The 16,887-nt window shown below is 36.8% G+C and overlaps 1 pseudogene; it reads right to left on the bottom strand.

Moving 5' to 3' along the window:
- Positions 1-1,320: 1,320 nt before the first annotated feature.
- LOC110207868 (dolichyl-diphosphooligosaccharide--protein glycosyltransferase subunit TUSC3 pseudogene) lies at positions 1,321-14,443 on the bottom strand (annotated as a pseudogene).
- Between the last annotated feature and the right edge of the window lie 2,444 nt (positions 14,444-16,887).

Genomic DNA, 16,887 nt, shown 5'->3' with positions numbered 1-16,887 from the left:
AAAAAAAAAACCCAGTAGCAAGAGATGCAGAGAAATTTCATTTAAAGTAACTAGACAATATAAAATATTTGGAATTCTACCTATTAAGACAAACCCAGGAACCATATGAATACAATTACAAAACACCTTTCACAGAAATAAAGCCAGATCTAAATAACTGGAAAAACATCAGTTGCTCATGAATAGACCAATCTAATATAATAAAAATTCTGTCTAAATTGACTTACTTATACAGTGCCATACCAAACTACCAAAAATTGTTTTATAAGAGCTAGAAAAAATAATAAAATTCATCTGGAAGAGCAAAAGGTCCAGAATATCAAGGGAATTAATGAAAATCCATGGAAGGGAAAGTGGCCTAGCAGTACCAGATCTAAAACTGTGTTACAAAGCAGCATTTATCAAAGCAACTTGGCACCGGCTATGAAACAGAGTGGTGGATCAGTGGAATATTTTAGGTATACAAGATACAATAATCAATGACTATAGTAATCTACTGTTTGATAAACCCAAAGACTCTAGTTTCTGGGATAAGAACTAATTATTTGACAAAAACTGCTGGGAAAACTGAAAAATACTATGGCAAAAACTACACGTAGACCAACATCTTACCCTGTATACCAAGATAAAGTCAAAATGAGTACACAATATAGACATAAAGGTGATATTATAAAGAAATTAACAAAGCAAGGAACAGTTTACTTATCAGATCTATGGAGAATGGAAGAATTTATGAACAACAAGAGATAGAGAACATTATGAAATGCAAAACTGGTAATTTTGATTACATTAAATTGAAAAGCTTTTGCACAAAAAAATCTGAGGCAACCAAGATTAAAAGGGAAGCAAAAAGCTGGGAAACGATTTTTACAGCGAGTGTTTCTTTCATTGACTTTATCAGTGGGACAGGTCCAATTCATACATATAGAGCATAGATTTCATGCATATAGCTTGTGTCTGGGACACCATCAAGAACCCTTACACCGATCACATTTAGGTTTCTTTGACCAATTCCTGAACGATTCAATAACAGTGAATTTCATTCCAATTCCAATCCCATACCATGCACTGGAAATAATAATACCCTCAAACATCTGTCTGACGCGTTCTCTGTAAAGGTGGTGTTTACCTTCCTCGTGTCTTTCCAAAAATTCAACGGTCTATTATTTTCACTAGCAAAATGCAGAATGAATCAAGTCCAAGATCAGTCTAACTTACCACAGTTAATTATGGAACCACCAAAAATTCAAAAGAACATAACATTGGATCAGGATCAGGATCAGGATCAGGCACAGTTTAGCTCCATGGTAAACATTCATCTCAGGCAAATCCTGCATGGTTTCTTTTAATTAAAAAGCTGTAGGGGTATCTGTGGTACTTGTAGCGGAAGATGGACAGCAGGAAACTGAAGAAGAACACTGCCAGGCCTAGGCCCACCAGGCAGATGATTTTCTCTTGCCCGCATCCCCTTTGGAGGTAGCAGCTTCTTTGGTAGCATTCAGCAGGAGAATGATGTGTGATTCGGCCATAAACCTCAGGCCACAAACCTGGCTGCTCCCCTGTATGTAACTCACTTGTCCACACCCCGGATTTGATTCCACGTTTGTCCCGATGTCATAGCAAAAACCACACACTGGGAAGCCATGGCCCAGCCCTTCTTGTTGTAGATGAACTCCAGGTTATTTCTGCTCAAGTAGATCAGGCCTCCAAAGACAGATATCAGCAGGGCCAAGGCGACGGTGCCCGAGTATCTTGGGGGCCGGAAAACGCGGATATGAATGTCTGGTAAGCAATACATTCAGCCAGTTGCTCTGAGGCAAAACCAATTCTCTTCAGGTCAAAAGTGTCAGCTCGCTTGGGTTTCCCCTTAGGAGGAAAATGCGTGAACGTCGGCGTCGAGTTCATGTTGAGCTGTTGGAAAACATCTGTGCCTTCCTCATAGTCCACAATGCTAAGGAAGAGCTTGTTGGAGAAGACCCAGGAGTAGCGCCAGGAGTTTGCCAGCACCTGGTACTCTTCATTGGCCTGCCTGCACACAGAGCATTGCCTCTGGGGCTGATGGGGCGTAAAAATCACCATCACCCGACCGAGTAGTTGGGGGTGGGGGGCGGGGTTCACAAACCTCTAGAACTTGTCCTCATTGGTTCTGATAACTGAGCGCGTCACACTCCAACCCATCAGCAGCGCTCCACTTTTTCATCCAAAAGGTTTACCTTCTTCTTGGCCCCACTCTGGCGTGGGCACAGCAGCAACAGCGGCCCGGGAGTACGCAGCTCACGCCGCCGCCGTGCATGGGCGGTCCTGCAGCCCCCGCGCCTTTAACCTGGGCCCAGCCATCGCTTGAGCTCAGGTAACCCCGCTGCGGCGGCCCAGCTGCCTCCAGGGCTCAGAACTGACCTTCCAAACAACAGCTAGCATGGATGAGCATTGCTCCGCTCCACGCCTGGCTCCAAGTAAGTGGCCAATGTTTTTGATAAAGGCCTAAATTCTCCAAGTTATGGAGAACGGAGTCAAATTTATAAGAATGTAAGTCATTCCCCAATTGATAAAATGGTTAAAGGATATGAACAGACAGTTTTCAGATGAAGAAATCCAAGCTATCTATACCTATGTGAGAAAAATGCTCTAAATTACTATTGATTAAAGAGATACGAATTAACACAAAACAAATCTGAGGTACCACCTCACACCTGTCATATTGACTAATAGGACAGAAAAGGAAAGTGATTGATGTTGGAAAAGTTGTGAGAAAATTGGAACACTAATGCAGTGTTGGTGAAGTTTTGAAGTGGTCTGGAGAGCAATTTGGTACTATGCCCAAAGGGCTATAAAACTTCATCCAGCAGTGCATCAAAGTCTGCATTGCAAAGAGATCATTAAAAAGGGAAAAGTGGCCACATGTACAAAAATGTAGCAGTTCTTTTTCTGTTGGCAAAGAATTGGATATTGAGATATCCATCAATTGAGGAATGGCTGAACATTATGGTATTGAATGCAATGGAATATTGTTGTTCCATAAGAAATAATGAGCTGAAGAATTTCAGAAAAACCTAGAAAGACTTACATGATGCGGAGTGAATTGAGCTAAACCAGGAGAACATTGTACAGAATATCAACCACATTCGATGATCAACTTTGATAGACTTACTGCTTCTCAGCAAGACAACAATCTAAAACAGTTCCAAAAGACTCATGATGGAAAATGCTATCATATTTAGAGAAAGAGCTAAGGCGTCTGAATGTAGACTGAAGTATACTATTTCTTCTTTTTGTTTGTTTGTTTTTTCTTTCTAATTGTTTTCCCTTTTGTTCTAATTATTTTTTCACATGATGAATGTGGATATGTGTGTAATAAAGTCGTACATCTATAGCCTCTGTCAGATTACATACCAACTTAGGGAGGGTGGAGGGGAAAATTTAGAGCTCAAAATTTTATAAAAGTGAATGTTGAAAACTATAAATAAATAGATAAATGAAAAGAAATAAAGAAAAGGCAAACAATTTGATACAGGTTGTGCAGGCATAGTCATGCAAAACACTTGCAAAGTCATTTCTAGAAGTCAAGATGGTAGAGTAAGCAGTAAATCACTCTCATTCTCCTTTATTGATTAAAAACAAACAAACAAAAACCCCAAATATCCCTGGAACCAAAAAAAAAAAAAGGAACAGGAGAGCCAGCAGAAAGACAGAATGCCACAGTTTTTTAGCCAGGGAATACTGGGGGATTAATGGGAAAGGTCCTAGTCAAATAACGGAGGTAGAAGAAAAATTGCAGCCAAAGCAGTTCTTGTTTTTTTTTAAGATTTTTAAAAGATTCATTCATTTATTTATTTTTAGTTTTCAGCATTTGCTTCCACAAGATTTTGAGTTCCATCTCATCCCTCCCCTACAACCAAGACAGTGTGCTTTCTGAATACACTTTCCCCTAATCTACCCCCACTTCTATCTCCCACCCCTTCTCTTATCCTTTTCCTCTTCTATTTTCCTGTAGGGCAGGATAGATTTCTATACCCCATTGCCTGTATATCATATTTCCCAGTTGCGTGTGAAAAGAATTTTTTAACATTTTTTTTAACACTTTGAGTTCCAAATTTTCTCCCTTCCTTCCTCTCCACCCTCAATGAGAAGGCAAGCAACTCGATATAGGTTATACTTGTGTAGTCATGCAAACCACTTCCATAGTAGACATGCTGTGGAAAACTATATTTCCCTTCATCCTATTCCACCCCCATTTTTTCTGTTCTCTCTTTTGACCCTGCTCTTCCTCAGAAGTGTTTGCTTCTGATTACCCCCTCCCCCAATCTGTCCTTCCTTCTATCATCCCCCTGCTTTCTTATCTGCTCCCCTCATTATTTTCCTGTAGAGTAAGATAGCTTTCCATACCCAATTGAGTGTGTATGTTATTCCCTCCTTAAGCCAAATCCTATGAGAATAAGATTCACTCATTCCCTCTCACCTTTCCCACCTTCCCCTGAATTGTAAAAGCCTTTTCTTATCTGTTTCATATGAGATAAATTACCCCATTCTGCCTCTCCCTTTCTCCTTCTGCCAGTATAATCCTCTCACCCCTTATTTTATTCTCCAGATATCACCCAGTCATCTTCAACTCACCTTGTACCCTCTCTCAATCTTTCTCCACGTGTAATTGTTTTCCCTCTAGCTACCCTAATATTAACAAAGGTCTCATGAGTTAGAAATATCATGTTTCCATGTAGGAATGTAAACAGTTAAACCTTAATAAATCCCTTATGATTTCTCTTTCCTGTTTACCTCTTCATGCTTCCCTTGAATCTTGTATTTGAAAGTCAGATTTTCTAATCAACTCTGGTCTTTTCATCAAGAGTACTTGAAAGTTCTCTATTTCACTGAATGCCCATTTTTTTACTCTGAAGTATTATACTCAGTTTTGCTGGGTAGGCGATTCTTGGCTGTAATCCTATCTCCTTTCCCTCCAGAATATTGTGTTCCAAGCCCTCTGGTTCCTTAATATAGAAGCTGCTAAACTCTGTGTTATCTTGATTGTGTTTCCACAATACTTGAGTTGTTTCTTTCTGCCTGCTTGCAATATTTTCTCCTTGACCTGGGAACTCTGGAATTTGACTACAATATTCCTAGGAGTTTTCTTTTGGGGATCTCTTTCAGGAGGTGATTGGTGGATTCTTTCCATTTCTATTTTACCCTCTGGTTCAAGAATAGGAGGGTAGTTTTCCTTGATAATTTCTTGAACAATGATGTCTAGGCTCTTTTTTTTTTTTTTGATCATGACTTTTAGATAGTACAATAATTTTCAGATTATCTCTTCTGGATCTATTTTCCAGGTCAGTTGTTTTTCCAATAAGAAATTTCACATTGTGGTCTATTGTTTTCATTCTTTTGGTTTTGTTTTAAAATGTCTTGATTTCTCATAAAATCACTAGCTTCCATTTGTTCCATTCTAACTTTTAAGTTAGTTTTTTTTTTTCAGTGAGCTTTTGGACTTCCTTTTCCATCTGCCCAATTCTGCATTTTAAGGCATTCTTCTCCTCACTGGCTTTTTGGACCTCTTTTGCCATTTGGGTTAGGCTATTTTTAAGGTGTTATTTTCTTCAGCATTTTTCGGAGTCTCATTTAACAAGCTGTAGACTTGTTTTTCATAATTTTCTTGTATCACTCTCATTTCTCTTCCTTGTTTTTCTTCTACTTCTCTTACTTGCTTCTCAAAATCCTTTTTGAGTTCTTTCATGGCTTGGAACTGATTCCTATTTTTCTTGGGAGCTTTGGCTGTAGGAATATTGACTTTGTTGTCTTCTTCTGATTGTATGTTTTGATTTTCTTTGTCACCAAAAAAAGATTTTATGGTCTGACTTTTTTTTTTTTTTTGTGCAGTTTGCTCATGATCCAAGTTAATTACTTGAGTTTTAAACTCTTTGTAGTGCTCTGCTTCCAGTGTGGAGAATGTGCTGTCCCAAGCTTCGGGGTTTTTGTGTAACTGTTTTCAGAGATACTTCTAGAGACCTTTAAGTTTTCAGTTCTTCCAAGGTGCTGTGATCAAGGGCGAGGTGTTTCCTCCTTTCCTGGCGTGTGCTCTACTCTATGAGTGACCACAAGCGTTCTTTTCTGCCTTGGAGCTGTGAGGAAGATTCCCGCTCTACAGCCACTACAAGCTCTACCATGCCAGCACTTCTCCTCAACTCAGCACTGCCACCCAGAACTGCGACCCAGATCAAAGCATGGGTGAAGCAAGAGAATCCTGCCTCAACACCAGCAAAGAGATCCCTGCAATCCCCCTCTGTTCAACCACTCAATTCCCCCTCAGTCTGTGGTCCAGAAACTCTGGAAGCACCTGCTGCCTCAGCACTGCACTGGGACTGGGGCTGGCACTGAGCTTCTCAGTCACTGTGGTCACTGGTTTTCCTATTGACCTTCTAAGTTGTCTTTGATGTTTGTGGGCTGAGAAGTCTGGAAACCACTGAATTGCCACAGGTACCTGTGATGCAGTCTCCTGAGTCCTGCTGCAGGTTCCATGAGGTCCAGTTTTTGCCTGTGAGCCCATGCTAAACTGCAATTGTCTCTCAGCCTGGTGCGATAGACCTTTCTAATAAACCATCCAGGTTGTCTTGGGCTGGAAATTTGTTTCACTGTCTTTTTGTAAGTTCTGCTACTCTAGAATTTGTTTAGAGCCATTTTTCATAGGTATTTGGAGGGGTTTGGGGGAGAACTCAAGCAAGTCATTGCTTTTACTCTGCCATCTTGGCTCCACCCCCCCCAAAGTAGTTCTTAGGGGAAGTTTCATATCTGTAAATGATTACATGAAAATGAAGAAGAGAGCAATAAATTGGGCATGCAACTAAAAGAGCTAGAAAAAGAACAAAAAAAAATTCCTAATTAAATATTAAATTAGAAATTCTGAAAACTGAAGGAGATAAATAAAATTAAAATTAAGAAAATATTGAACTAATAAATAAAACTAAGAGCTGATTTTATGAGAACAAACATTAAAATAGATAGTTTTGCTTAATTGGATTAAAAAAAGAAAAAAACCCACAAAATTACCAGTATCAAAATGAAAAGCGTGAAGTCACTATCAATGAAGAAGAAATGAAAACAATAATTAGGAGCTGTTTTACTCAACTGTGTGCCAATAAATTTGGCAATCTTCATGAAATTGATGAATATAAAAAATAATATGTTTCCAAGAGTAACAGAAGAGGAAACAAAACACTTAACTTCATTTCAGGAAAAGAAATTGAACAAGTCATCAATAAATCCCTAAAAAAAGAAAAAAAATTCCAAGATGGATTTGCAAATGAATTCTGTGAAAAATTTAAAGAACAATTAGTTCCAATACTACATAACCTACTTGGGAAAATAGATAAAGGGTCCTATCAAATTCTTTTTATGATAAAAATATGGTTCTGATACCTAAACCAGGAAGATGCAAAACAGAGAAAGAAAATTATAAGCAAATTTCCCGAATGAATATAAATGCTAATTTTTTAAATGAAATATTAGCAAAGAGATTATAGTAACTATCATGAGGATAATACAGTATGACCAAGTAGGATTTATACAAGATATAGGGCTGGTTCGATATTAGGAAAACTATCAGCACGGTTGACCATATCAACAACAAAACTAACAGAAAACACATGATTATCTCAATAGATGCAGGAAAAAAACCTTTGACAAAAAACCAACATCCATTCCTTTTAAAAACTCTAGAGAACATAGGAATAAATAGATTCTTCCTTAAAATGATAAGTGGCATCTTTCTAAAACCATCAGCAAACATTATATTTCATGGCGATAAGGTAGAAGCATTTCTAATAAGATAGGAGCTGAAACAAAGATGTCAGTTATCACCACTGTTATTCTATGTTGTACTAGAGATATTAGCCTTAGCAATAAAAGAAGATAAAAAAATTGAAGGATTTAGAATTGGTAAAGTAGAAACAAAGCTATTACTCTTTGCAGATGAGACAATGGTATACTTAGAGAGTCAAATAAAAAACTACTTGAAATTATAAATAACTTTATTAAAGTGGCAGAATATAAGATAAATCCCATTAATTATCAGCATTTCTAGATATTACTAACAGTGCCCGATAGCAACAGATATCTATGCCGTACTGGAAACGTTAGCTTTAGCAATAAGAGAAGAAAAATAAATTGAAGGTGTTAGAATAGGCAAAGAAGAAACAAAGCTATCAATCACTCTTTACAGATTGTATGATGATATACTTAGAGAATCAAGTTAAAAAAACTGCTTGAAATAATAAACAACTTTAGCAAAGTTGCAGGCTATAAAATAAATCCACATAAATCACTGGCATTTCTATATATTACCAACAAAGCGCTATAGCAAGAGATAGAGAAATTCCATTTAAAGTTACTGTAGACATTATAAAATATTTAGGAGTCTACCTCCCAAAACAAACCCAGGAACTACACAAACAGAATTACAAAACACTTTTCACACAAAGTCAGGTCTAAATAATTGGATAAACATCAGTTGCTCATGGGTAGGCCGAGCTGATATAATAAAAATGACAATTCTACCTAAGCTAATTTCCTCATTCAGTGCCATACCAATAAACTACAAAAATGTATATAGAGAGTTAAAAAAAAAATCACAAGATTCATTTGGAAGAACAAAAGGTCTAGAATATCAAGGGAATTAATGAAAAGAAATGCAGGGGAAGGTGGCCTAGCAATTCCAGATCTTAAATTGTATTATATAGCAGCGATCATCAAAACCAAGCAGTACTGGCTAAGAAATAGAGTGGTGGATCAGTGTAATAGGTTCAGTATACAAGACACAGCAGTCAATGACTATAGTAATACATTTTTTGATGAACCCAAAACCCCGCCTTCTGGGATAAGAAGTCACTCATTGAAAAAAAAAAAAACTGCTGGAGAAACTGGAAAAGAGTATGGCAGAAACTAGGCATAGATCAAAATCTCACACCATATACCAAAACAAAGTCAAAATGGGTTCATGATTTAGATATAAAGGCTGATACCATAAGCAGACTGGGAGAGCAAGGAATAGTTTACGTATCAGATTTATGGAGAACAGAAGAATTCATGAACAAACAGGAGATAGAGAACATTATGAAAAGCAAAATGGATAACTTTGATTACATTAAATTGAAAAGTTTTTGTATAAACAAAGCCAATGCAACCAAGATTAGAAGGAAGGTAGAAAATTGGGAAAGAATTTTTACAACCAGTCTCTCTTATAAAGGCCTCATTTCTAAAATATATAGAGAATTAAGTCAAATCTACAAGAATATAAGCCATTCCTCCATTGGTAAATGGTCAAAGAATATGAACAGGCAGTTCTCAGATAAAGAAATCAAACCCATCTATAGTCATATTAAAAAATGCTCTGAATTACTATTGATTAGAGAAATGTGAATCAAAATAATTCTGAGGTACGACATTACACCCATCAGATTGGCCAAGATGATAAAACAAGAAAATGATAAATTTTGGAGAAGATGTGGGAAAATTGGAACACTAATGCATTGGTAGTGGAGTTCTGAAATGATCCAACTATTTTGGAGAACAATTTAGTACTATGCTCAAAGGGCTATAAAAATGTGTGAATCCTTTGACCCAGCAATAGCACTTATAGGGCTATATCTGCGAGAGATCATACAAATGGGAAAAGGAACTACATGTACAAAAATATTTATAGCAGCTCCTTTTGTGGTGGCAAAGAATTGGAAATTGAGAGGATGCCCATCAGTTGGGGAGTGGCCGAATAAGTTGTGGTATATGAATGTAATGGAACAATATTGTGCTATAAGAAATGATGAATAGGCCGACTTCAGAAAAACCTGGAAAGACTTGTCTGGACTAATGCAGAGTGAAATGAGCAGAACCAGGAGAACATTATACACAGTAACAGCCATGTTATGTGATGACTAATATTGATAGACCTCACCCTTTTCAGCAATACAAGCATTTAAGACATCTTCAAAGTCCTCATGTTGGAAAATCCTATCCACATCCAAAGAAAGAACTATGGAGTTTGAATGCAGATCAAAGCACACTATTTGCTATTTTTTTTCCATCTGTCGTATTTTGTTTCCTGTTTCTGGTGGTTCCTGCTATTGCTTCTAATTCTTACTTACAACATCACTAATGTGAAAATATGTTTAATAGGAATGTATATGTATAGTCTATATCAGGTTGTGCACCATCTTGGGAAGGGAGAGGGAGAAAAATTTAAAACCTAAAACCTTATGGAAGTGATTGTTAATAATTCAAAATAAATTTATTAAAAATTAAAAAAAAAAAAGAAAATAGATGCTAGGGAAGGTGGCCTAGCCATACCAGATCTTAAATTGTACCATAAATCAGCAATCATTGAAACTACTTCAGGCTAGCTAAGAAAAAGAGTGGTAGATCATTGGAATAGGTTAGGTACATAAGACATACTACTCAGTTACTATAGTAATCTGCTGTTTGATAAACTCCAAGACCCCACCGTCTGGGATAAAAACTCACTATTTAACAAATGTTACTGAAAAAATGGAAAATGTTATGGGAGATACTAGGCATTAACACATATTTTACCCCATATAAGAAGATAAAATCATAGTGGGTATGCATTTTAGATATAAAGACTGATACTATAAGCAAACTAGGAGAGTATGTAGTAATTTACCTTTGAAAGTTTTGGAGAAAGGAAGCATTTATGACCAAACAGGAGACAGCAAACATTATGAAATGCAAAATTTATATATGTGTGTTTGTGTGTGTGTGTGTGTGGTATATATTAGTATGGTATGTATTATACATGTTATATATAATATATGTAAAAGGCAATTGGGGTTAACTGACTTGTCCAGGGTCACACAGCTAGTAAGTGTCAAGTGTTTGGTCTGAGGCCGGATTTGAACTCAGGTCCTCCTGACTTCAAGGCTGGTGCTCTATGCGCTGTGCCACTTAGCTGCCCCAAAAATTAACAGTTTTGATTACATTGAGTTGAAAAGTTTTTGCACAAAACAAACAAATAAACAAACAAAGCAACCAAGATTAGAAAGGAAGCAGAAAGCTGGGAAACAATTTTTACAACCAGAGTCTCTGATAAAGGCCTTATTTCTAAAATTTATAGAGAACTGAGTCAAATTTATAAGAATACAATTCATTACCCAATTGATAAAAAGTCAAAGGATATGAACAGGTAGTTTTTCAGATGAAGAAATTAAAGCTATCTATAGTCCTATGAAAAAAATAATTCCACAAATCACTGTTGATTAGAGAAAAGCAAATCGAAACAACTCTGAGATACCCCATCATACCTATCAGATTGGCTGACATGACAAAACAGGAAAATGATAAATGTTAGAGAAGGTATGGGGAAATTAGAATACTAATACATTGTTGGTAGAGTTGTGAACTTACTCAACCATTCTGGAGAGCAATTGAGAACTATGCCCAAAGGACTATAAAACCATGCATATACTTTGACCTAGCAATACCACTTCTAGGTCTGGATCCCAAAGAGATCATACAGGTGGGAAAAGGACCGACATCTACAGAAATATTTATAGCAGCTCTTTTTGTGGTGGCCAAGAATGTTTTCCTGGTTCTAGTAATTTCATTTGGCATGAATTCATGCAAGTCTTTCCATGCTTTTTTATGAGAGGATCCTGCTCATCATTTCTTTGAGTACAATGGTATTTTGTCCCAATCATACGCTACAAATGTTTCAGCAATTCCATAATTGATGGGCATCCCTCAATTTTCAGTTCTTTTTAACTAAAAATCATCTGCTATAAATATCTATGTACGTGTATGTCTTTTTTCTTTTTAAATGTCTTTGGAATAGAGACAAGTAGTGGTATTGCTAGGTATGAGAATATTGATGGTTTAATAGGTCTTTTTTAGAGTTCTAAATTGCTCTCCAGAATGGTTGAATCAGTTCACAATTCCCCTGATAATTCATTAGTGTCTAATTTTCCCTCATTTCCTCCAATGTTTCTCATTTTCCTTTAGCCATTCTGGTATGTGTATGTGCAGTCTGGTACCTCAGAGTTATTTTTATTTGCATTTCTCTGATCAGTGATTTAAGCATTTCTTCTTACAAATATAGATAATTTTGATTAATTAATTTTCCTATTCATGTCCTTTGACCACTTATTAATTGGGGAATGGTTCTTATTTTTTTTTTAAATTTGACTCAATTCTTTAAATATTTGAGAAATGATGCCTTTATCAGAGAAACTTGTTTTATTTTTTTCATAGTTGTGATTACTGAGTTTGCATTTGCCTTCATTCTATTTTCCACACTATTTATCCTACTCCCTCCATCCTTTTATCCTGTCTATCCTCAAAAGTGTTTTGCTTCTGACTACCACCTCACCCAATCCTCCTTTCCATTAACTACAGCCTAACCAGTTTCACTTATCCTCTTCCCCTCCTTCTTTCCTGTAGGGTAAGATAGATTTCTATATCTAACTAAATATATATGTTATTTCTTCTGTGAGCCAATTCCAGTGAGAATAAGGGTCAAACATTCTCTTCCATGTCCTCCATCTTACCCTTCATTATAAAAGCTCTTTCACACATCTTTTATGTGAGATAATTTACCCCATTCTGCCTTTCACTTCCCACTCCTCCCAGTGTAATCCTCTTCTTCACACTTAAGTTATTTTTTAGACATCATTCTATCATATTCAACACACACCCATCTCCTCTGTTTATTTATACAACTTCTAACTGCTATTGGGAGCAAAATTTTAAGAGTTACAAGTATTATCTCCCTGTATAGCAATGTCAATAATTTAAGCTTATTGAATCCCTTATGATTTCTTTTTCTTGTTTACCTTTTTATGCTTCTTTTGATTTTGTATTTGAAAATCAAATTCTGTATTCAGGCCTGGTCTTTATTTCATTGAATATATATTTCTACACCAAAGGATTATACTCATTTTTGCTGGGTAGATGACTCTTTGTTGTAATCTTTGGTCTTTGCTCTCCAGAATATCATACTCCAACCCTTCTGATCTGACTGAGGCTCCACAACATTTGAATTGTTTCTTTTTGGATGCTTGTAATGTTTCTTTTTAGGCCTGGAGCTCTGGAGTTTGGCTACACTATTTCTGGGAATTTTCATTTTGGGATCTCTTTCAGGAGGTGATTGGTAGATTCTTTCAGTTTCTATTTTACCCCTCTGGTTCTAGAATATGAAGGCAGTTTTCCTTGATAATTTCTTGAAATATGATATCCAGTTTCTTTTTTTATTATCATGTCTGTCTGTCAGTCTATCTGTCTGTCTGTCTCTATCTGTCTCTCTGTCTCTCTGTCTCTCTCTCTCTTTGTCCTGGATGTATTTTCCAGATTAGTTTATTTTTTTTTCTGATGAAATATTTATTTTTTCCTCTATTTTTTTTATTCTTTTGATTTTGTTTCTTTGTGTCTGGATGTATTTTAGAGTCAGTGACTTCCACTTGTACAATTATAATTTTTTTTTTACTTCCTTTTCTATTTGGCCAAATCTACATTTTAAGGAATCTTTTTTTCCAGTGAATTTTTGTACCTTTTTTTACATTTTACCAATTCTGCATTTCTTCTCTTCAATATATCTTTGTGCCTCTTTTACCATTTGGCCTATTTTTTTTCTTTTCTTTTATTTAGTTTATGTTTTGGGTCTCCTTTACCAAACTTTTGATTTTTTTTTAAAGATTTTCTAGTTTCATTCTCATTTCCTTTCCCCATTTTTCCTCTACTTCTTATTTAATTTTAAAAATCATTTTTGAGCTCTTCCAGGAAATCTTTTTAGGCCTGAGTCTTATTCATCTTTTTCCTTTGAGCCTTTGGTTGCAGCAGTTTTGACTATATTGTATTCTTCTGAGATTTTGTTTTGATCTGCCATATCACCATAGTAACTTACTATGGTGAGGTTCTTTTTTTGTTGTTTACTCATTTTTCTAGCCAATTTCTTGACTTTTAATTTTGTGTTAAGATGGTGTTCTGCTCCTAGGGTGGAAGGAGTGCTGTCCCAAGTTTAAGGCATTTCTTTTTGCTGCTCTCAAAGCCAGTTATGGGTATCCATGAGTTTTCAGTTCTTCCAACCTGGTATAAACTAAGGAGAAGTGTGGGCACTGCTCTCCTGGCCTTTACTCTGATCTGGGGATGACCACAAGTACTTTTTTTCTATCCTGGAACAGTGACCAGGATACTTACTCCCTGATGGCTATAAGCTGTGAGATGTTCCTCCTTGCCCTGCAATCGCCACTCCAGTTTGTGCTCCGAATCTTCTTTAAATCTGCATGTAGTCAATACAAAGTTATGCACTGAATACCAACAAAGGGATCCCTGCAATCTCTTTCTCTGGGCTGAGAGCTCTGGCATCTGCTGCTACTTTTGTTGATTCAGTCACCCCAAGGCCAGATACTGCTTTGCTGGGGCTCATCCTGTGCTGGTGAAGCCTGCATTCCACTCTCATGCTGGTGCAACAATATGCCTTCCTGCCAACCTTCTAAGTTATGTTGGGCTGGAAAACTTTTTTCATTCTATCCTTTTGTGGGTTCTGCAGTCTGGAATTCATTTATTTGTGTCATTTAAAGTTGTATGGAGGAGAATTTATGAGAGCTTAGTCTCTGACTTTTCTCTGTCATCTTTGCTTTCCTCCCTCTAATGTGACTTTGGACAAGTCATTTAATTTATCTAGTCTTTACTATGCATATCCATAAAATAAGGGTGGTTCAGTGCTTTAGATGGTCTTTAACATCTCTTCAAGCTCTCAATCTATGGCCCTATGACTAAGTAAAAATCATCAACAATACTTACCATGAAAAGTTAAAGGAGGCAAATGACTAAGAAAGCTCATTTTTTTCAACAGTATTATGACAGAACAGATTTGAGAAATTAATCATTTTTAAAAAGTGATTCATATTTGAATGTGGTGAAGAGGAATAGGAAAACTATAAGGTCACTTTACCACATGTGACTAATAGAACAGAAAATAATGAAACTTGCAAGAGTGTGGGATATTTCTCTACTCTTGGCAGTCTTTTGTCTTTGGCTGCGGTCTGCATCCATTTGGGTATTTCTGGGCTCTACAGACTATTCTTGCATGTTTAGAACCCACTTGAGCAAAAATAATTCAGAATTTAGATATGAATTTAAACTCCCTGGTATTTGAGTTCCATTTAGAGTTGGCAAAAAAGTTGTGCTTCAAAAAAGCCAGTGTGGTAAAAGCCGGTTCTTGCTACCTGAGCTGTTGAAAAATGTGATAACTGCTCTTTTGCAAGATCTTGAGCCTGCATAAACCACCTGCTGTGTAGCTTAGCAGCATTGTGAAAAATTGGGAGAGGGAAAAGGAGAGGTGAAAATGGAAAGAAGGCAGAAGATGGCTGTAAGCTTTAAACTCTTCATAAATTAGGACTGGAGAAAAAAAAATATGAGGAGAAACAAGTCACTAAATCTTTTAATGATGTATCCTAGTATAGGATCTGCTTCACTCTAGAGAATCTTAAAAATGTTTTTATTTCATGGGTTTCCATACTTCCCCCTCCAAAATAAATTAAAAAAAGTCTCAGTGCAGTTTTGTGCTTTAATAATTTAAAACTGCTCTAAGACTTTTGGGACATCCCATATACATGTAAAGTATTTTTTTTTAATTGCCCGTTCTATGCTGTCCTTTATCAGCTGGAAGTAGATGACACTATTCCTGATCTAACTATGAGAATCGAGCAAAGCCTGTACTGTAGAATCACAGAAAAATATTTGAAAGTTTTATGTAGATTGTACTTCCAGAAGTCAAATTAGTGGAGTCAGAAGTAAGTTGCTCTCACCTTCCCTCATTGACATCTGAAAGCCCTGAAAATATCAATCCAGGAAAAACTCTGAGCCAGAAAAAAGACAGCAAAAAAAGGGCACAGCAGTCTTGTACCTCAGGAAGCTTGGGTGATTAATGGAAAGTCCCCTCTTGCTCTGGGGGAGGGTGAGCAGTACAGGACTGGAGGTATCCCAGCAAGCCAGCCTCAAGCTTCAGCTCAGCATGTCTGGGGTATATTCTGAGACCCAGTTTGGTGGAGCAGACGAGTGCCAACACCAGGACCCTCCTCACCTGAGAGCCCCAATACAGTAAGAGGAATTGGTAGATACCAGCTCAAAAAACAACCATGAGTGATGGCATTCTCCAGCAGCAAAATCATCTGGTGCCTCAACAACTCTGGGAAGCACAACACCAGAAGGCAAAGCTCTAGGCTGACAGAAATCCACCTGCATCCAAACATTCCTGTACAAAGCATGGGCGACCAGGAGCCAAACATTTAAGTACAAGGCCCTGGCAAGAAGGAAAAGAAGCTTGGAAAAGTGCCCCCTTCACTCCAGCAGGAGAACTCAATAGGTTTTTGTTGTTGTTGTTGTTGTTGTTGTTGTTTTTCAGAAAATAAGTAAACACCATGAACAAAAAGCAGAAATGGAAAATGACCATAGATTCTTATTCTGGGGAAGGGGAATATCAAGGCACAAGTTCAGAAGAGGACGACATTGTTAATACACTCACATTCAAAATCTCAAAAGGCAATATGAAATGATCTTAAGCTCAAAAAGCCTTCTTGGAAGACCTCAAGAAGGATTCTAAAAGTCAAATAAGAGAGGTAGAAGAAAAACTAGAGAAAGAAATAAGAGGTATGCAAGAGGGAGTCAATAGCTTGGAAAAGGAGGCACAACAACTCACTGAAGAGAACTCCTTGAAAAGTAAAGTGGGTCAAATGGAAAAGGAGGTACAAAATCTAATATAAGTAAAAAAAAATCCTTAAAAATTAGAATGGGGCATGTGTAACCTAAAGATTCTACGAGAGAGCAAGAATCAGTCAAACAGAAACAAAAAAAAGAAAAAATACAAAAAAACATAAAATACCTCATTGGTAAAACAACTGA

This window comes from Phascolarctos cinereus, unplaced genomic scaffold, assembly GCF_003287225.1.
Source record: "Phascolarctos cinereus isolate Bilbo 61053 unplaced genomic scaffold, phaCin_HiC Scaffold_4;HRSCAF=312, whole genome shotgun sequence".
Classification (NCBI taxonomy): Eukaryota; Metazoa; Chordata; class Mammalia; order Diprotodontia; family Phascolarctidae; genus Phascolarctos; species Phascolarctos cinereus.
The sequence above is the reverse complement of the archived record's forward strand: the minus strand, read 5'-3'. Positions and strand labels throughout refer to the sequence as shown.